Below are 22587 nucleotides of genomic sequence, written 5' to 3'. Positions count from 1 at the left end.
CACACACACACTCACACACACACACACACACACACACGCACACGCACACGCACACACACACACACAGTTTACGTTCTGTTTATCTCAGGTGGCCCGGAAGGTATCCTATTCAAAAGCAACAGACACTTGTTGTTTTGCCGGCGCGAGCATTTTGAGTAAGTGACTTGTAATATGTCCAGCAAGCTTTAAGGCCGGATATGAACACTGGAAAAAGTTTATTTCGTATTGCTTGTGTTTGAGTTAGGTCAAGATTAAAGTCAATTAAGATCCCCAATGAGGAGGAAATGAAACAAGCCAAAGCGAGCGCAGAGCCACATTAAGCCCCGGTGGCAGTTGCTTTATATCTTGTTGAACTCTAGCGGCCCATAATTAGATGCAAAAGACTTTATTGGCTCGTTTTTTTTTTTTTTTTTTTTTTTTTTTTTTTTTTTTTTTTGAGGCGGCCTAAACCGTCGGCGTTGCGACGGGACAAATATCCTTGGTTGACCATGTCAGCTTCTCTGCCATTAATTGCATGTCAGATGGTGTGTAGAAACTACTAAAGATTCTCTCAGGATACGGCAGATTATCTCCGGATACGAGCTCTTTGGGGAAACATAAATATTGTTTCCTTTTTTTTTTTTCTTCTTCTTCTTCTTACCCCATACAGACCTTTGCGTTTTCTGTGAGGCCACATGGTGTCCATTATCATTAAGTAAGAAAATGATGACTGTCTAAGACCACCAGGGCAGCCTTTTTTTTTTCTTTTTTTTTTTTACTGCCAGGAGAGCTTAAGATGCCTTCTTGTCATTGCGTTGGGAGGAAAAAGGCAAGTTCTCGCTTCAAATAGGAATACGGTGATTATTTCAATGAGTCCGGTCAATTCAAAACGCAATCTGTAGCAAATGTGCGGGCCCAAATTTGAATTAAAGAGCACCCCCCCACCCATCTTTATTTTTTTAATCGTAATATTTGACTGCCGTTAACTTTGCCTTACTTTGTTCTGTGTGTGAGATTAACCGGTACATACGTTTGTATCTGTGGTCAAAGATAACTGTTCAAATGGTGTGCCATGAGCTCATCAACCAAACATCTCCTCTTAACAATCGGTCGGCCGAGCGAGCGAGCGGCTTTTTGCTTGTCAAGGAACAAAAGGCAGCTTTAGTTACACCTTCTTGGTTACAGAAACGGGACACACTGTTTTTCCTCCCGACACTTTCCACCGATTCCAGATTGTGTTCCCCTAGGGGCGCTAGTGAAATGTAGTCATTTGTCCGCCGGTGCCTTTTAGCGTTTTTTTTTTACAACTTTTGGAAGGAATGCAGTGGGTGATACAAGAAGCCGGCGTGGAGTCACTCTACAGGGCAAAAACACTCTGGGGTTTGATTCATAACCAGAGCGTGCAGTTACAGTGTCGCAGGGCAGGTTGGGTTACGGGCAATAATGACAAGGACAAGGAATTCCCCTGATCTCGCCATTTTGCCAAAGCGACATTAGCCCGGCATCAGCAGCCTGACATCGGAACACCTTATTGTAAAGCGAACCATGGATTTAATCTGGTCAAATCTTCCTCCTAAAATAGGGATTACAATATTGCAGTGTACAGTGAATCCTCGTTGAAAACGAGCCGGCGCGCGATGGGCGGAATCCGTGAAGTCGTCAGGTTTGCTTCCTACCTTAGAAAAAGACTCTGCGAGTGGACCGATGTTCAACAGCCTTCATTGTCCACGCGTCCATCGCTGACGGACACCAATTTGGGGTGAAAAACGACCAGCAAAATATCCGACGACACAATGCGCAACACACCTGCATGCATCTGAAAGACATCAAACACACATTAGTCGTGGCCACGTACCGTTTCGACTTCGAAATGGGAATCGAGGAGTCATGAGAAGAAATCAAAGCTCTTGCCACGCATGCGCGTCACGCTTTGTGGCCCGGGATCAACATGAAGCACTTCCTGCCTCTCAATGCAATCCTCTAATGTAACAGCAGGGGGCACAATAAGCTGAAGAAATGTGGAGTCTTTCGCATATCACATATATTGTCATGTATCATCAAACACTTGGAATGGCTCTCAATATTCTCGATTTTGAACATTGTCATCTTATGGGTCAAGCTCATCAAGAGAGCGATTGTTGCGTTTCTGCTTTCATTTCTACCCATACAAAGGAGACACGCTTGAAGTAAAGGCCGCAGCATTTCTGGACAAAAACATCCTCATCGTACCAGTGACGCACGCGTAATAATTTCATGTGGAATTGGCTGCTCTCATTGAACATTGACCAATAAAATGCAACCTGAAATGCGCATCGCCTTCCAATCAGAGAACAGTACCTGAGTGCATTGCGAACACTGAAGAACTTCGATACCGAATATATTGGGCCTTCTTATTTTTCGCCTGATTTCTCTCACGGCATCATCAAGAAGTCATTTCTTTTGTCTGTTGTTAAATATCGATCGCAATGATATCGACATTTGCATGGCGCAGCAGCCATGTGGCGCGGTGCATGCTTGTCCTTGATTGTGCAGCCCTACTTTAAATATATTAGAGCAGCGCTGTCCAAACTCTATTCGGTGAACTTAGAGGACTGTTGCCCCCCCCCCAAAAAATAAAAAATAAACATGGAAAACTATTTGCCCTCTCACCTTTAGCAGAAAGCGGATGAAATGAACTCGACAATCCAAACGATCTAAAATTGCTTCGGTGACAAACTTTAGCGCATTTGAAATAGTTGACGAATGTCAAAGTGGCCCCGTCACGCTTTCATTTTCAAAGGTTAAAAGTTTGAACGCCCCCGGATTAGCGTTACCACTTATGGCATCCTTGAAAAACTTTGAATATCATTTCAGTCGCTCCTCTTTTTGGGAAATCAAAAGATGGCCACCCAATTGAAACCCAGTCTGACGGGCGCTGTTGACAACGTCCAAGCGACTGTATTCTAACTCTCGGAGACATGCGCTGGCCTTAACCTGCTTTGCCACGTGACTGTACTTAGAGTCCTTTCCCTTGCCGTTTTGAATTTTTTTCAAGCCGGGCTCCGTCAGGACATTTGTACAAATGGCAGAGGAGGGATGAACACGATGGGACAATGAGGGGAGTGACCGAGAGTAGCCTGAGCAAGAAAGCAGGTGACGGCAGCTCCGTGTTCGCTTGTCAATGTGTCATCAAGGCGGCGGGGTTAAAGGGAGGGGGGGGGGCGGTTCGGGCTACGCCTGCCCTGCGACCGAGCATATGTGACAAATAAGGTTCCTCCCTCGGCCGGAGAACATGTCATGGACACCATCTGCGACGGCGCCCGTGAGACACTCTTGTTTGTGACCAGCAGCGCACGCTTGTTATGTGTCGAAAAGATAAATCAAGAAATAAAGTGCCAAAAATATAAGCGCATATGTTTTCTGATTCCATGTAGTTCACTGTAGTTTGGCTTGTGACGCGCAGCGCTGTTTTCAAACGAGCGAGGTGAATTGTTGCTTGTTTTTTTTTTTTTTTTTACAGCAGGTGAGCGGTTGCGAGGGGAAATCGGCACGTGAGAACATTTCTCATGTCGACGTCACAGCAGGACGGGGACAGCGGTATGGCAATGATTAGGAGCCACGGGGAGGGCTAAAGACAGGCCCCGAGCCCGCCAGTTGGAGTTGTGTTGAGTCCAGATAGAGGAAATGCTGGAATAATAAGAACAGGAAGGCTAAATGGCCTATCCAACACACCCCTCTCTGACCTCCCCTGAGCCTGGCCGACCAGGATGAAAGATCCAGCCACTTTCTTCTTCTTAATGGTTTCCTTGGTAATCAGCGTAGCGGAAGTTCTCCAGTCCGGGGTGATTAGCCCAGGCTAGGATTCCTTAATCGCCTCAGCTCCGTTCTCATGCTTTCGGGGAAAGAAAAGAGAGGAGGAAGGAGTGACAAGAAGGGGGTTGGGGGGTGGGGGGGAGGAAGCAAGGGTGATAACAGGGCTGGCCTGTTTGAAGAGAAAGCAAAAGTGGGGCGGGAGGGGGGAGAGAAATGTTTGGATATGAGATGATTCGGCAGGGCCACAAATGTTCCAAGTGGGGGTTTGGTACATCTTCAGCTGGGCCCTTTGTTGCGTTTCTTTGAAGCGACAGGAGTGGGACGGCGTTCCCGACATGACCCGCGAACAAGGTAAGAGAAAAGAGCATCCCGTGGTTTTTTTCCCCCTCACTTGCATTGGGACATTTCCCAGATCGCATTTGAATTTCTGAAAACGACTTGTTCATTTCGTCACCGGGGCAAATCCCCAAAGTGCTTTCTCATTTCTTTGAGCAAAAATGGCTGAGCACGTTGTCGTAACCATTGTCCGTTTCTCCTCAAGAGGGTTTGAAAATGCTTCCCCTGGCGCTCCACATTGCCCTTCTTTGCCAGTGCCATCGGTGAATTGCAGGCGAGAAAAGCTACGCGGCAACAGTCGCCGATGGGGTCGCGGTCCACTCGTCGGACCCCCTAGACCCCTGGCGATAGACTTGGGACCAGTCGGCGGGCTACCGGTCCGTCGCGATGAGCGTATCGGGCTCCCCTGCCCTGATCCGCATGCCACCGGCGAGGGTGTCCGACTGCGAAAACGAAGCGAACAACGGGTTGTGTCTGTTCATCTCATACAGCGCAGTCTCTTTTTCTACAGCATGCACAAACAAACTCATATTCATTGCATGGATGTCTCATTCCAGCACTTTTTTTTTTTTTTTTTTGACGATGCATTAAATTGTGTCAAGTTGCATCTCGCTCTGTGTGCCCATGTACGCACGTCGGTCTGCCTGTGTATGCGTTTGAAGTCGGGATCCTCCACCTGTACTGCTTGAGAGATAATCCGGTTAGGTGCCCGTCTCGTTTCAGCAGCCCGGCGATGCGGTTGAAGCTCAACAGTACCCCCTCGGGGGTCCGGGGCGCCTCTCTCGCCAATCGCTCCGGCTTAAGCACGGCGCGGTAAGGAGATGAGGCCTGACTCGGCCCTCGTTACAGAAATTAAATGGATCAGGGAGTAAACATAACCAGCTTTTTTTTTTTTTTTTTATATGATCTCCGGCTCCAAGCAGACAGAGTGTTGGGGGGAAGATGGAGACGGAGGGTGGGAGGGATCGGAGGAAGAGAAGGCGAGATTCCTCCTCTAATTACTTCATGGGTCACTGCTCCTGCAGGCAGATGTCAAAATCCAACACTCTCTGATGTGAGGAGAGAGCTGGAGTATGGGGGGGAGGGGGGGTAGAGTGGAGGGTGTGAGGACGAAGAAGAAGAATGAGAAAAAGAGGAGGAAGCGGATGCACTTTCACGTGTCTTTTCAAAATAAGACACGGGCCATTTAATACGTCGGCAGGGAAGCGGGGCAATGTGGCGGTGATGACACAAATTGCTTCTGGAGAGGCGATGACCTGAGATTGGCCCTTGTGGAGCAAAGAGCGAGCAGACAAGCTCCGAAGAAGTCCCTTCCCTTTCACCCCGTGCCGAAAATCCACGTGGACAAGCAAGTGAATGCAAAGAGCACCAACACGACACTCCGCGCAAAAACACCCCAAACAAAACAAAAAAAACGATTTATCCTTTGACGACTGCGAGTCGCCTGCCCCAAACCGGATACCTCGTTTATTAGGACTGCCCCGTACGGTACCTCGGGACATCCAGCGCTCCAGCGATACCAATGAGGAGGAGTCGGAGACATTTCAAAAGCGAGCCTTACTGATATCTTATCCGGACACGACATTGATATTGCAAACTCTATCTTCTGTGTACTTCTGTTCACGTTAACGCGACCAGACGCGCATCTATTAGTGTCCAAAAATAGCACCAGCTTCAGGCCAGGTATTTGGCCAACTTCGCATTTCACGTCATAATCACACCCCGGTGGATTTGGGATTCAAAACTGACCAACTTCTGTTCCGGGGTGGCATCAAGACAGAAGGTGGGATCTGGTCGGGGCGGGCCATTTAATACGTCGGCAGGGAAGCGGGGCAATGTGGCGGTGATGACACAAATTGCTTCTGGAGAGGCGATGACCTGAGATTGGCCCTTGTGGAGCAAAGAGCGAGCAGACAAGCTCCGAAGAAGTCCCTTCCCTTTCACCCCGTGCCGAAAATCCACGTGGACAAGCAAGTGAATGCAAAGAGGACCAACACGGCACTCCGCGCAAAAACACCCCAAACAAAACAAAAAAAACGATTTATCCTTTGACGACTGCGAGTCACCTGCCCCAAACCGGATACCTCGTTTATTAAGACTGCCCCGTACGGTACCTCGGGACATTCAGCACTCCAGCGATACCAATGTGGAGGAGTCGGAGACATTTCAAAAGCGAGCCTTCCTGATATCTTATCCGGACACGACATTGATATTGCAAACTCTATCTTCTGTGTACTTCTGTTCACGTTAACGCGACCAGACGCGCATCTATTAGTGTCCAAAAATAGCACGAGCTTTAGGCCAGGTATTTGGCCAACTTCGCATTTCACGTCATAATCACACCCCGGTGGATTTGGGATTCGAAACTGACCAACTTCTGTTACAGGAAACGTGAAGAGTTCCAACAAGAATAGGACTATTATCGTGGTAAAGCATGGATTATTTTGAAGCCGTCTACGTGCGCGTGGTGGTCCGTGTCCACGTGCGCTGCAAGAGCGCGCTCTTTGAACGTGTCCAACCTGCAGTTGGTCGATGGCTGTCCCACCAAAAGGGAGGTCGTCGTTGCCCGCTGCTGTGCTGGGAGGCGTTGCTTTTGGCACGAATCGCAGCGCGTGCCTTCCTCGACGTTTCCCGAGCCAGGTGAATTCATTTTGCCGCTGCGTGGCTCGTGTCTTTTTGGGACGATCTGGAAAGAGGAATACAAAAAAAGAATGCTTCAACCACGTACACGTTGGCTTTGCGCTATGCCGCTGATTGGAGGCGAGGTTGCTTTTTACACAAGTGGCTGGTTTTCCAGGCCGTATCCGCAACATGAAAAATCCGAAACGTTCCTTTGACACGAAAGAAACATTTATTTCAATAACCACGACATGCTTAAATGCAAAACAAAGCTGGCAATATTTACCTGTTTGTTTCATCCGGCGGGGAAAATCAGGACGCCGATAGCATCGACTAGCGTGGAAGAGTCGCTGCTTCTTCTTCGGTAGTTGCGTCAGGTCTTTCCAGCATGCTGCTATCGAAATGGCGCCTCCGTGGCGGCGAAATGCCGCAACTGCAGTTAAAATACGGACGAGAGACGTCAATCGCTCCATCGATCGGCCCGGCTGCGGGCGGGCGGCGCAAAATGAGCCGCCGCGCCATTTTGAACGCAGGAAAAACTCGACTTCATTTCTCCAGTAACCGCGTGGATTGGAGCATGTCACTAAAACCCACACGGCAGCTCTGTATTGATCGATGCATCGAGAGCTCCATACACCGACAAAGAAATCAAAGGTACAAACAGATGGAGGTCCCTTGGGCGAGGCCGAAACCCCAATGTGCCGGGTGAGGGGCCTGGGGTTTTCTTTTCAGCCGGTCTTAAATATTCATGGCGTTCTCCCGACTGGAAACCCCGGCCTGGGCCGGCCGAGCGGCCGGATGAAACGCTGGCACCGACTCACCCTGGCCCTCTCATCCTCACACGGGCAATGGCAGCAGCGATCAACAATGCGCCTTTTTTGTTTTGATCAAAACCTCTCCTCCTAAAGGAAATACAAGCGCTGTTGTCTGTCCACTCGACTTGCTCCCTCACAGGGCTCTCAGCTCCTGACGGCCCGTGCAACAGTCTGAAGAGAACCCCATTGACATCCCCCGGATTAACATATATTAAGGGGTTAAAGGAAAGGGCCATTATTGTTGTTTGAGAGTGCGAGCGAGCCGTGGGACATGGCGCCTCCGCTCTGGAAGCCCTGAATGGCAAATGCTGAACCGCACTTCATGATGGCAGCACGCTCCATTGACAACGTCGATCAGAAGCGGGAAAATCTCCCGTTGAAAGGAGTTCAACGTAGCGTATCCAAGATCACTCGCTTGATGCTGTGAAGGTTGTCGAAGAAAAAAGAAAAAAACAAAGCAAACAAAAATCACCATCCGCACTCGGGTCATAAAACTCAATGATTTTAGTGGTGGGATTTTCCACCCCGGTATTCATTTGTATCAGATTGTATAGACTGCGTCTTGCATTTCCATGACCTCACATTGCTTTTATATGATACTTGATCATAACAATGTACATTGATTGTATTGGTTTGCATTCGTGCGTGTGCCATTGTTTGGGTAAATGTGAGGGGGTGACAGTCCGGGTATCCATGACATGTGGCAGCTCCGGGACGGGAATTTCCAGACTGTGCTTCTATTGACATGGATCTGAGGCTCGGGTCCAAAAAAAAAAAAAAAAGGCTCCAGCGTGATACTGTGTTGTGTCATCCCTAAATGCAGGATTTTGTTCCTGCCAACATCCTCAAGGGAGGGGCAGGGCAGAATGGTGGGCAGTTTTGTTATTATTGTTTTTTTTTGGGTCGGGGGGAGTATATCAACCCTAATTTACGGTACAGTATACGAATGACCTCAAGTGGAGATGCTCACTGATTGATCCATTGTGCGATACGGGCTGAAAGATTCTTTTTGAAGGTGTTCAATTTGGTCCCGGTACCAAGGGGCCACCTCCAGTTGGGGATTTGGTCATCCTTGCAATGACAGCATGCAGACAGCCGTTGGTATGATGTCAAGATGTGCGTGCGAGTGTGCGGACGGGAATGAGGAAGTGCGAAACATCCATCTCTTGCCCGCCACGCGGTGCCTGTCGTGGAGGCATGAACGTCGACGAGAGCCAACCGGATTGAGGCGCCGCCCGTCCGGTCGCAGGCCTCATCGTCGTGACCGCAATCCTTTTGATCGTCACCTCCGTCCGAGAGCGGAGGAGCGGTGGCCGTGATGACGTCTTTTGCGTTGTTCCATCCCCCCCCCCCCCCCACCTATCCACTCACCCAAAAGCAGCCTTTTTTCTCCTCGCTCAGCGGGCCTGCCCATACAAATTCTCACGCTGCGTCACACTGAGCAAAGATAGACTGCGGTCGTAACGATAACAGACTGCATTCCTTTCTACAGTGAATCAGGTTTCAAACACGTTCTCGGACAAAATGATCTCCACTGTAGGGACAGTGGGCAGAGCTGGCCGCCCACTTTGCGGTTCCTCCCAAAGGTGTTTTCTGGAGTGATGCCGCCATCCCCGAAGCCGCGATGGATTCGTATGCTGTTGAAAAATCGTGTCGAGCTCTGGCTCGTGAAGTCAAACCATCACATCAGACAGAAAAAGCCAGGCCAAGTTGCTATCCTTGGTGCTAAGGTAGCCAAGCTGAAAAATGTTGGCGGCTGTTGCAATGTTCGGCCTGTTGCTTTTTGCGACTGAATAACGGGAACAAGAACGGCCAATTTTGAAGGATCAGTGTTGCACCGCAATATTGTTGGCCTATTTCTCCTATTCATCACGCAGTGCATTTAACAATTAGTTATTGATTTCATTCAACAACTTTAAAAAAAAATTTAAAAAAAGAAAGAATGAAATTGGCAACACGGTACAGGTAATAAGCACGATCCATCCGAAAATACAGTAAATCATCTCAATCTGTCTGATAAACCTTCCCATAAATATCCAGCACAAACTTTTGAGTCATCTCACCAAGAGACAAACATTGGTGGAGGTAATTATCTTGTCCAACCTCATTGTGGTAGGTCGAGCCTTATCCTCCTGGAAGACTTGACAGAAAAAAAAAAAAAATAGCCCTCCTTGTGGTGTGAGGGGCCCCGATTATGTGAAAAGTGGAGGGTTTTGAAAAAAAATTTTTTAAAAAAAAAAAAAAAAAAAAAAAAGGACTAAAACGCACACATGGAAGGTGATATCTTGTGAAATTCCTTCCGAAGAGGAAGGACGGATTATGAAAATCGAATGAGGAGATGAAGCTGGGGGGTGGGCGGCGGGGTGGGCACGAAATAAGGAGTGCAGAGCAGAATATGTCCTATTTTTTGAAGCTCTTTTCATGCATGCAGGCTCTGTCTGTCTCCTTCCTCGCAGCTACGAGGCAGCAGTGATTGTCCCTTGTCGGTCCCACGGTCCCTACAGTGGAGGCCCACCCTACAGCCATGCCCCCAGACACACCGTCTGATGAGGCGGACAAGGCTTATTCTGAGAACCCGGGGGAAAACACACACACACACACACACACACACACACACACACACACACACACACACACACACACACACACACACACACACAGTGCACTGGAGTGAGGCGAAAGGAGCTCACGCTATCAATTATCTTGTGCGGAACAACCCAAATGTCTACAAGGTAAAGGTGGCACATCTAAAATAAAAAGACGAGCGCACACGCTGCAGAGTCAGGCGGAAGAGCACAAGTCTGTGCACAAAGGTGAGAAGGAACACGTGCAATCAGACACGCACGGCGCGCACATGCAAACACAAACATGGATCAACAGGGCAGGTGGATGCGCTCAGCCGTTGGCGCGCACATACGCACTCAAGACTGGCACGGTGTCAAAAGCAACACGTCAGCACGCACCCGCCCGGCACTGCAACTCACAAAGGTGGAACTGGAGTTGTCAGAAAGGAACCGTTCAGTCATCTTTTTAAGGAGTCGTTGCATCGAAACCAAGGGCTGAAACTTCGGCGCTTTGGGCAAAATAGGACCTGCCGGCACCTTGGTCACCGTTGTGAAGTTTTTGTAAAATGTTGTGCCTTTGTATCCGTTTGTGGAGGATGAAATGACGGCGTTTCGGAGTGTGTCCGTATGGGATTTTGCTGATGCGCATTTGCCCAAATTAGGTCACAAATGTAAGCTTGGGCCGAAAATGTTCTCACCGGGGTCACACTGGAAAGAGAACGGAAGTCCTGAAATGAAATACAGAATCCGAGTGATGCTGCAACTGGTTCAAGGGTCCCAACTTCATCATCAACTGAAAAGAGAAACGGAAATGAACCTTCCTGGTGTGTTCGTTCCTTAGCGACACCCAGATTTAAAAAAACAATTTTTTTTTTTGCTCCATGGTACCCTCTCGATTTAATGTGAGCCTCTCTCCGTTTAATATGAAAGACAATGTCCATTTAAAATGATCTTTGTTTGCATTCTAGCTTGAACGTGGCTCTGTGAAAGGGCATTTTATTCACTTAACCGGATGACAGATTCATTTAAGCCTAAAGCAGAATTAAACTGAGTAATCTTGCATTTATTTTACGACTCGGTACCCATTAAGTCGATATATAATTTGGCTTGACTTTTTTCCTTATATGGGATTTGGGATAGATTTGATATGGAGCAAGTTTCCATGGGATTCCCCTGATCCACTTTCGAGAGGTCCAGCTTGTGCCAAACTTTTTCCCCTTTCATCTGCATTATTATTAGTATAAATTGTTGTTTTTTTTAAAAAAAAAAAAAAAAAAACCCCCCCGCCACAACGTTATGTCCACTTGCGCGTTTTAATAGGATTCAATGCAATCGCCGTTTGAAATTGTGATTCAATTATATTCGATGTTTGTGCAGCTGTTGTACCGCCGCTCGTTCGATTGCCAGGGTGTCGTAATGTTGTGGATATATTGTAACATCTCAGTGTGGTACTTTTTCATGCGCACGCTATTATTCCAATGCATGGTTGGAGCCCCCACCCCCCCACCCCCCCCCCACCCGCCTGTTGTTTACACAATTTCTCATTCGTTCCCTACCTTACCTTGAATTGTTGCCCAAGGCCTTTGAATAACCTCAAACGTGTGTACCTCTGTGGGACCAATTTTAATTCCCCCCCACCCCACCCAACCCAACAACACCAGTTCAGAAGATTTCACGATTGACATCAAGACCCTAATCCTTCCCGGCACTAACTAGCTCTTCTAACATGAAACCTCTCACCTCCAGTGCTGGCTAACTAGTCCGCCGTTGCCTGTTGGCTACACACCTGCCCCAGAAACACCTCAAGGCAGAGGTGGACCCTGGGAAAACTGTCTCTTGTGCACGCACACGCACACGCACACGCACACACACACACACACACACACACACACACACACACTCCAGAGCTGCTCTTTGCCAGGCAAGCGCTCAAATGAATGCGATTTTTATTCACAAAGCGGTACAGGCAATCAACTCACGATGCTTTTATTCAAGGCTTTATTTTTTTTTAAATGACACGGCAAACGCAATTATTAGCCAGCACGGCAGTAAATTAGTAACATATAGCAATACGATCATTTGCAGTCAATTTCCATTCGCTAATGGGTTTGGTTACAATGCTGTCAGTCCAGAAACAAAAAGCAAAGCATTTGCCATTCTTATTTCCGTCAACGGCAAGCCGTCGGTTGATTAATAAGAGAACGAGCACAATATGGCAGCGTTGTTTAATCACATTTTGAATATGGTCGGGGTTTTGAGCTATCAAGGTAATTCCAAATACCATTGGATTAATATTCACATGAAAATGAGGTGCCTAATATGAAATTATATTTTTCCCGCGCGCCCGTGACAAGGGAATTGGATAATAAGCCACCGCAGAAACAATTTTAATTGGAATGATGACGTTCCCACATGATAACAAATAGTAATATTACAGTTGCGATATTGCTGTTCATTTTGTGCGCGTGCGCTCGGTTCCAGGTCTGCCATGTGCTCGAGGTGGAGCAGCTGTTGTTATGCTTTTCACCACCTCCACCTTCAAAGTCTTTCTATCTGCCTCAGCGTTGGCCCCACCCTCAGTGACCACCTTTTCATACTTTTGTGTTGTGTGTGTGCGCGTGTGTGGATGATGAGGCGGTGACCAGAAGAGGGCAGACATACTGTATTCACTCTCATGCATCGGCTCCGTCCTCCTCTGCTGTCTATTATTTTGATTGTCAAGATCTATTCTGACCCCCCCAGACTATCCCAGTAAATGATGTCTACATATGAGCTCAGCTGGACACTGCAACTACCCCCACTTTTAATGCTGGCTCAGATATTTAGGACAGAATCGTTTGTCGGCAAATGCACGTTCAGAGGTGCTTCCTTGATCCCGTTGGAGCTGTTGTACTGTCAAACCAATGTGTACAGTGATCAAGGAAAAAGGACAAGATTTGTCCGACGCCGAGCAAGTCATGAAGTACGGTCAAAATTCAAGTGACGAAATATCCCGCTGTACACGAGGTAAATGAGGAAAAATCGAAGGAAATGTGCGTACTGCCGCGCCAATAAGTTGGAGTGGCATTTTTCCAGGACATTCACAGAGCCATCAAAATACAAGCAAATTCCAAAAGGGGGATTCATTAACGGCATGTGGGTCCTTTGTATGGGTTGCACATATGATTGCACATCCGGGCACTGGAAAGTGTCACATCGAAATCCTTCCCCCTTTACGCGGCTTCTTCCAATCAGAGGAGACCCAGACGCAGCGACAAATCTTTGCGTGTTGTGGTGTCTGCAGGGTCGCCACTGTGCTCTTTTTCCGCAAACCTCCCTCTGGTGTATTTTCGAGGCTGGGGGGCCTCAGGCCTTCGCACACCTCAGCTCAGTCTAACAGCTGGCCTGCCGATGAAATGTGAATGGGCGGTCACGAGCACAATCCGAACGACTTGAGGGGGATTCGGTCCTTCTCTGGCTCCGTATCGTCGCCGGTCCATCCCTGACGGACGGCGCCTGGTCTCTGGGTGGGCACGTGAATGGCAGGGCCGGCGGGCGGGATCCTGTACTGCGGGTGGCCCGGCGGGGCCTTTGGAGGGGCCCGTCATGAGTGACCCTAAGAACAGGCAGAGTGACGGCAGCTTGAGGTCTCACTGGCCCTTCTAAACCGGTCCATTAATTACAGCGAACCCTCAGAGAAAATTAGCTGGCAAATTTAATAACACAAGGAGGAGGGGGGTTTTGTGTCTGCTCGTGTGCATGTTAGCGAATATCCGTCCAATTCGCTATTCGCTCTTTCATCTTCTTTGTATTTTAGGACAGACTGGATGTCCTGTCAAAGAAGCAATTTTTATTTATATGCGATACGACACAAAAAAGATTTTCTCTGACACAAAAAAAAAACCTCACTTTCTCATCACCCATCATTCCATTTCCAAAATTCTTGCGACACTGTAATCCGATTGACCAGGCTCAGCATTTCGCGAGAGTGTCATTTTTGGGGACTTGCCAAGTTGCCGCTCGCAGGTCCGTCTTTGGACTACAACCAGACTTCCGGTTAGGGGTGGAGACTAGCAATGGTCAGGATATGTATTGTGATGTGGGCGGTGTGATGTGTTGTTAGAATGGAGTACATGTCATATCCAAAAGTCCTAAAGTCCCACATAATGATTTTTTCTTTCAAATTCCCACGCTATTTTTGGTGTCTCACATTTTAAGAATTGCTCTCTCTCCCACTGAATCGCATTATGGTACCAATAAGGCACAATCCGGGGATTTTGTAAAATCTTGCACGGCTGAGCTCGCAAGCCAGAAATAAAACCCCGGATGAGCGATGAAATCTCTTGACAAAATGAGCAAGAGGAAATGACATTTGTCCCATTGCGTATGATCGCTGCATTCAACCGTTCGGATCAGTGTGCACTATCTATCGCACAGCTACTGGCTTCCACGCGCAGTATTTTATTTCAAGACGAATACGCTAACGCGGGAACTCTTGATGCAGAGACGGCGACAAACCCATCAAACCTTTGCACATATCGCACAAAAATGTAAGAGTAGTGTAGATATGAGCAAAAGGCAAAGAAGCAGCAGAGTTTGGCGTGGCCCACTTCTTCTGTCTTTTCCTTCTTTCTCTGCGGTGCTGTCAGTCTCCCTAGGGTCGGATCAGCGCCGCCGCAATAGGTAGGCCGAGGCTATCAAAGTACACGCTTTAACTTTTTAAGACTTTGCAGGTTGTCTTTGTTCTCCTTTTCTCTCTGTTGTGCAGGCTCTCTTGGGCCCTGGGTTGGGGAGTCTCTCTGGGTGCAGGCGAGTGGCTCTGGGCTATTAAAAAAAATAAAAAACATGCAGGTTTATCTACTGGGAGAAGTGGGGGAGCCTTTTGAATTGAAGCGAGAGCTTGCGACCAAAGATGAGGTTTTGGAGGAGACCGGTAAGGAATGTGTGTATATACTGTACATACAGAGAGTTGAAGCTGTGAGGCTCCATGCATGCATGCATGCATGCATGCATGCGCAATGAATAGAGAGCTGAGGGCAACACCTTTGCAAAGAAATGCTGTGAATCCACACATGCGTGCATCCCAGCAAACAAACACAGACACCGCCACCCCCCCCCTTCTCCCCACCATGCACAAACACACTGGCTGGATGTAACACCACCGCGTCCACCACATCCACCAACCAAAACCCACAGGCTTAAAGCCTTTGGGATGATTTGATTAGCAATGATATCTGAAAACGGCCTCGTCGTGCTAACAAGATTAAGCTGAGGCCCTGTCTGTTTCCAGCGCTGGATATTCGCGAGGTGATTAAAACTGGCTCCCCGCGCCGGAACAGGAGCCTTATAGCCGGCTAGCGGGACGGTTGCCAGGTAACAAGACATGACTGCTGTTATGATGCGGCTGCATACGCACAATACGCTGCTGGGAGATAAAGTAGCAAACCTCTGTCCTTGGCCAAGCAAATCAGAGAGTGACAGGCCTCATAACACGTTCATCGCGTCGGAGCTGGAGCGAAAAGCGATGTTGACTCACACCGGCGAAGACGACACAAGTAATCCTGCATCACTCGAACGTGACATGTTTGTGCAAATTATCACGACGAGGAGGACGTTGGCTTCGGCGATGCATTTATGGTGCCGCGAAGAAATAAGAAGCAAAGGATTAATTCCTGTACGTCGCTCTCTTTCGCAAATAATTTAGATGCGACCAAGCAGTAGAACCAAGATTTATGCCGTCGTCTCGTACAGTCTCCAATGTTGCAAATGGAATTCACACGGCAGGTCGGTAGCTCAGCAATCAAGAGCCGTGTCACTTTGAAAACAAAGAAAATCGCAAGGGCCATTTCACAATTGGAAAACAAATCGGAGGATCTTCAAAAGAACTCTAAAAAACGTGGAGGGATTATGATTGGGATATTCAGGCATCCCTGCCGTGCCATTTTCCACTTTCCGTGAGCGTCATCCCCGCTCTGATCGGAGGAATACCGGCCGGGCCACGAGGCAATCTTAAATCCGATGTACAAATACACAGCGATCCTCAACATTTTGCACGGCTGCATGTGTAGCCGACATAATTGCAGCCCTCCCAAATTGTGTTTTTATTTTGCTCCCCCAGTCTTGAAATATAATCACTTTGCCCAATTTTATTGCATTTCCTAATGATGCTCGCCCAGAGCGATTGTTCTGTGTGTTCCTTAGCAAACAGCGCGTGTCAGCTCACTGAGATTAATCTTGATTACTTTAGCCCTTGATGAAGTAGGCTACAATAATGCTTTAATTGGGGAATATTACCACATAGGGGAGGAAAAATGGTGATAGATAGAGCAGGAGATGGATGTTTGTCTCCACTCTGCACTAATTGTAATGCTGTTTGGAGTGATTAACTTGGACGGCTCAACGGCTGGTGCGGAAAGCGGAACGCAAGCACCATAACGCGCGACGCGTTCATGGCTAGCATGTGCTGAGTGCTGACTGTATGATTATGCTCCACTGACAAATACTATTGGGCGCGAAGAAGACGGATACCGTCATTCTTGTCATCTCCATTAGCTCCAACCTGCACATTATCAAGCGATGTGCCGTATCATCGCGCATTCTGCCTTGATTTCGAGAACGCCGTGGAGAGAACGTTTTAGGAAAAAAAATGTTTTTTAATTCTGTCACGTTGCAGTCAGTTTTTTTTTTTCGAGCATGTCAGGTTTTTTTTTTCTCCACAGCTTAGCAGAGAAGCAAAATTCCACTGATGAGCTGTGGTAAACTTTGCCAGCTTATTACGATCGGACGCATTTGCAGTCACAACGGTCACAGCGCGGTGAGAGGTGTGTGTAGCTCCCAATAAGTCAGTCCTGTTAATATCTGCAGATAGAAAGCCAGCACGGAAGCAATTAAGATGATGAGAGCGATGAACGTATTGCGTCACTGTTTATTTCCCAAAATGTCCGTCAGGAGAAAAAATGCTGAAGATGGTCGTCTATAATCGTTTACAATTTGGTCCTTACCCATATTAGTCATGTTTTGCTACACTTAAAAGCACCTCCGTTGATATAATAAATAGCACAATATAATTGAAAACGTGAAAAAGTTTGCTGTACTTGCAGTAACACACCTTGTTTTTTTTAAAGCACAATATTTTTGTGTGCATTTTTCAACTTTTTGAGTTTTTTTTAATTTTTTTTTATTTTACAATACTGTATTTATATCCTCCTCTCATTTGCCACATTTCCCATTAAAGTGTTCTAAGAGACAGTTCTTTGAGAAAAGAACCGTCTCACACTTTGTTACCTGCACCCGCGTTGAGCCGAGGACGGCCGACCCCACCTCCTCCCAAAATGCGTCTGAGGTCTGTCACGTTGCTACTTACGGTGCCGAGTGGACACACCCTGCGGCACCACCAAAATCTGCCCATGCAGCTCTCCTTCTATTCTGCCTCTTCTTCACTTGCCTGGCATTGCACTTGACATGGGCAGGCACACACACACACACACACACACACACACACACACACACACACACACACACACACACACACACACACACACACCAGGCCTGAACTGCAAGAGAGAGCCAATCTGCTTGCTTGGGACAGTTGTCTTGCAAGGTGTCGTACGCTGACTGGACATATGCTGACCACCTCTGAATTTTTTTTTGTTTATTTGTTTTGTGTGTGTGTGTGTGTGTGTGTGTGTGTGTGTGTGTGTGTGTGTGTGTGTGTGTGTGTGTGTGTGTGTGTGTGTGTGTGTGTGTGTGTGTGTGTGTGTGTGTGTGTGTGTGTGTGTACGTGAGTGAAACTGACTTCTTTGTATGTGTCTCTTTGTGTCAGGACGTTGTGCTGAGTGTTAGGGGGGGGGGAGCAAGAGGGGTGCAAAGAAAGTGTTGCAATTTGTTGTTGTGGAGTTTGGAGGATACTATTTGTCTTTTTTATGGTCACCGCAGTTAGAAAACTGCATTGCCATTATGTCAACGTATACAAAGTCATTTCAGAAGACCTTAAGTGACGGTGACAGAAACATCTTCACAGTTCTTAAAGATAAGGTTCCCACTCTTGGTTAAAAATGAACGAGTCATTGGACCTGAAAAGTGCGCAAACGGTTAATCAGCTCAACAGGGTACATCATGGTCGGGCCTGCAATTGTTTCCATGTTTGTCATCTGAAAGCGAGGAATTCATTTGCTTGATGAATGCAAAATTTCCACTGAGTATGACAATAAGAAGATCATAAACTGAGGATGGGGGGGGATGCACTTTTGCTCTACTATTACTACTGAATAAAAAGATTTCATTGCAGGTCACAATTATCTTGGACTGTGGCAAGCTTGAAGTCACCCCCGAATATCACAGATGAAGACATACAGCAGCGCCACAGCACCCGTGACAATCATTTGCATGCTCGGGTTGGGTAATATGAAGACACAGCTAATTTTGGTCACCCACCGTTCACGGTGATCTGTCAAAGCTTGTCAAGCAGACCTTTTATTTGATTTGATTTGATCGTATTTTACTTCATTTCATTTGGGGCAAGCTTGACAAGAGGCAGCTCAGTCACGCCGCTCTGAGACGATAACGTCATAGGAATCATTTACGACATTTTGAAGGGAGGAGAGTGTGAGGGCATGGAGAAAGTGTGACGCGCACGCTCAAAACAGGAGTTGTTTTATGATATTAATGCATGAGGACATCGCCATCTCTTTTGGCCGGCATGTATGTCATACTATTCAAATGGAAGCAATGGTGATAAGGTTGGGCCAAGACTTCAATAAAAGAGGGGAATAGAAGACATTGGGCCTTGCTTCAGGCTTTCTCTGGTGTCATAATCTGTTGTTTTATTTCCTCTCTGGCGGATGTAATCAGAGGAACAAATGCGGTTGACGGGGAGGCGCGTTATCTCCATCTCTCCTATAGCTCGGCGTGTGTATGCAACACGGGAGATTACAAAGCAATGTGTCAGATGGGCTCTATACTCGGGACCGCAAGGAATCTATCATATTCTGCAGCCAGACAAATCTCTTATTCGGAACCATTTCCACGGCTCCATTTTGTTGCGCACCTGCGTTGAGGATGTGCGACGTACTCGAATGCGCATTGGCTTGTGCGCTCGCGGCGTTTAGGTGGATGTCAACGTAATCCTTCATTTGTCCTTCGTGTGCAGCCCGGTCGGCTTTGCGGATATGCTTGGCGGTTGAGAGGCACCTGGTTGCCTCATGAGAGCTCCGCCAAGAAGCGATTGTATGCCAGGGGTGTCCAAACTACGGCTCGGGGGCCATTTGCGGCCCGTGACGTGAACCCAAAAAATAAAATACTAAGAATGACATCTGACATGTCAAGTCACACGTTTATTTTGACAGCCCTGAACCCCAAAAAGAGCCTGAGAAGAGGCCTTGACATGCCCACAGTTGACATTCCCTGACTTCAACCCCCAGGAGGGCAAGGAAAGACTGAGGGCAAGAAAAATGTGAAACCTTGAGAAGGGGCCGCAGATGGGAGGATGCAGGATGCAATGGATGCCGAGTGGGCAGCATTTGACGCAATGTTAGTTAGCATGATTTAAAAAAAAAAAAAAAGTCCATTGAACAAGATGAAAACGCTGCGGGGGAGACGCCCTCCTAGAGGTGGGTCAAAGGTTAGTTCAAAAGGGTGAAGGTGGGCAGAGAGGCTGTCCAAAAAAAAAAAAATCACTGCCATGACTACTAAGGAATGTGTTGATATCTTGCCAAACTTTTTTCTCTACATTCAAAGATCCAAATAAATGAATACAAGAACACCACCACTTCTCTTGAAACCCCTTTTGTGAATGAATCAACTATTTGCCTCGAACACCTTGAAGAGAAAGCCGATGAAATGAACCCAACAAAACAAATGATCTAGAACTGTTTCCTTGACTGACTTTATGTCAACGTAGCAAAAGAGAAGAACGCAGGGCGCCCAGAAAATAGTCTCCGATGCTTGGATGTGTTTTGGTGGAATCGATCTTCTATTCATATTCCCTTTGCCAGGGGTGCGCGCTGGTGTCCGCCACTCAGCGTTGAGCCGATGTGACACGCTCCCGGAAAGACGCTAAAGCCGAGGACAGGAAATTCCCCCTGACAGCAACCTTGGAGGCCATCTCATGCGCGTGCCACTGTGACTCCTCTAAATCACGGAAATCAACTCAGAAGAACATAATGAAGTCAGAGCTCATCATTATTACGAGCAGTGGGGTTTCTTTTGCAGACGCTTGGCTTGCCTTCTGCTGGTATGCCTCGTGTTTGGATGAGTCTAGAAAACAGGGCTGCCCAAACCATTTCCTTTGAGGGCCGCGCACAGAACAAAAAGGGAAGGATGAGAGGGCCACTTTGAAATGGGCGCCATGCGTTCTTCTCTTTTGCGCTTACTGCCTCGTACCGCTTCATCGGGCAAGGATCTATTTTTGGTCCCCGAATGTCATACAAAGAGAAAAACACTGAAGTAAGGTTGTATGAATGGAAGGACGTCAAAGTTGAACTCCTGAAGGCCACGCAATGCATGCAAGTCCATTGTTACGAGCCATATTTCTTTGTTTCTTTCTCCAAGCATGGCTCGTTTTTTTCTCATCCTCATTTCGGCCAGCGGTTGTCGAATATTTCTTGACTCTCACTGTACTGTTTTACAGTACAGTAAATTAATGACAAAAAAAACAACTTCTGCAAACGGATCACAAAAACGGTGAAAGCGTGATCGTCTTTCAACGTTCCGCCCTCTCGTGCACATAAGCCGGAACCACATGATGCATCATAACGCATTTCATTATAAGGGGCATTGATTTTGGGCGTACACGTAATTATCAAAGAGAGTCAGACCAGAGTGGCCTGACGAAATAGCGTTCATTATCAGCCCAAGCACTTGGGAATGTGTTCCTCTAATTAATTTTCTATAATGAAGCCAATGTTTTTGTTCAGCTGCGAAATGCCTCAATGACACGTTTGTTTACTGTGAGACCTCATTTGGGCTCCGACGGGATTCCTGCAAAGCACCGTTGTCGTGTATTTAAGTGGTCTGCTGTAACCGCCGCTTGTGTTTCATCAGCACGGTAGCATTTGTTGTTTCAAGGTCATGTAACTGGCGAGAAACAAACAAACAAACAAAACAGAACGGAGGGGGTTCGAGTCCTCTTTTACAACAGCGTAAACAGCCGTACTTTGCTCATTGCTCAGCTTCTCGGTCAAGGGTCTCGATACTTAACTGATGTCCCCTTGTCTGCATGCACACAACAGACGTTGGCATCAGAAACTATTTTCAATAATTGATTCCACACCCTAATTGAACAGCACGACTGAACGACATAGCTCATTACTTTGCTCATTAGTTAATTATCGGAGAAGTAGGACAAGTCAATAAAAGTGAAGGCAGTAAATTCCGATACTAATTAGCCGCGCTTCCTTGGAGACATATTTAAAGGCAGATTAGTTACCTGAATGTCCCGCATCGGGATAAAGAGGGGAGGTTGGGGGCTGCAAAGGGAGAGTGGGATCCCTGACAGGAGATCGACGAAGGTTAGCTGCTTGATATCATTAAAGAGAGGAAATCATAGTTACAGCGAAGTGTCGTAGATCCCCCACAAGGGATGTTGCTCAACTACATTGGGATTTCATGTATGTGCAAACTGAATCGAGCCATACGTGCATGGATGTAGAGGTGGGACAAAACGTACCATGACGGATTTCAGAGTCTGTTGTGACGCAGTTATGATCCTAGCTTGAAATGTCGATATTGTCGCTATCCCAAGTATTTGCATTTTGTAGAGCAGGGATGCCCAACCGGTCGATCACGATGGACCGGTGGCCCGCGGACTGGCCCCGACCGAGTCCATTGCGAGTCAGGAAGGAAGGGGGGAAAAAAAAAAAAAAGATTTATGTGTCTGTGTGCAAGTCATTAATATGATATCGTTTTGTGTTAGGGCAAAAAAAAAAAAAAAAAGGTCACCTTGAACCTATGGTGGCGCATGATCTGCACCATCCGAAGTTGTCAGCGATCAGCAGTCTGCAACTGTGGCTTGCCACCAGAGCTGTTGCCATCTATCTTTTATTATGATCATTATTCTCTCTGCAAGTTTGCAAATACGTTTTGCCATATAAATGTATAAGGTACATGCAGTGTTTGGCAAACATAAAGACTACGTATCATCGTATCATAATGTGGCCATCCAGCATCATGAGGAAGTGCTTTAATGTGGACTCTTTCAATTTCGATTTTTTTAAGACAAGGAAGTGGCCATACTTACACTGGGTGGTCTAATCTATTTGATCAGCACAATGGGCCTTGTTTACGAAAGGTTTGCACGTGGAAAAAGGAACGCAAGCTTGAAGATGCGGAAGCTGATCTCCCAACTGGGCGCCCTCAGGATTTCACCTGCCAAGCTTGTTAAATAGCCGGTTGTTTTTTGGCGTTGTGGGAGGAGTACATGCAAATAGATTCAAACAGTTGAGCCGCTATGAAACAGGTCTCCGTGTGCTGAGCGCCGTCCGGTGAATATTGAAGGGGCTCGTCGG

At 47.3% G+C, this 22587-nt stretch overlaps 1 long non-coding RNA gene across 2 annotated transcripts in view; it reads right to left on the bottom strand.

Annotated features, from left to right (window-relative positions):
- Positions 1–22587, bottom strand: part of LOC109519156 (uncharacterized) — a 44242-nt gene that overhangs the window by 9783 nt on the left and 11872 nt on the right. For both annotated transcript variants that reach the window (XR_002168888.1, XR_002168887.1), the window contains exons 3-4: positions 6627–6793; positions 1656–1795 (exon numbers count right to left, since the gene is read on the bottom strand). This is a non-coding gene — a long non-coding RNA (uncharacterized LOC109519156). The remainder of the gene's footprint in view (positions 1–1655; positions 1796–6626; positions 6794–22587) is intronic.

The sequence above is a fragment of the Hippocampus comes genome, unplaced genomic scaffold, assembly GCF_001891065.2.
Source record: "Hippocampus comes isolate QL1 unplaced genomic scaffold, H_comes_QL1_v1.1 scaffold226, whole genome shotgun sequence".
In the NCBI taxonomy this organism is placed as follows: domain Eukaryota; kingdom Metazoa; phylum Chordata; class Actinopteri; order Syngnathiformes; family Syngnathidae; genus Hippocampus; species Hippocampus comes.
Note: the sequence above shows the minus strand (reverse complement) of the source record. Positions and strands in the feature narration are given on the sequence as shown.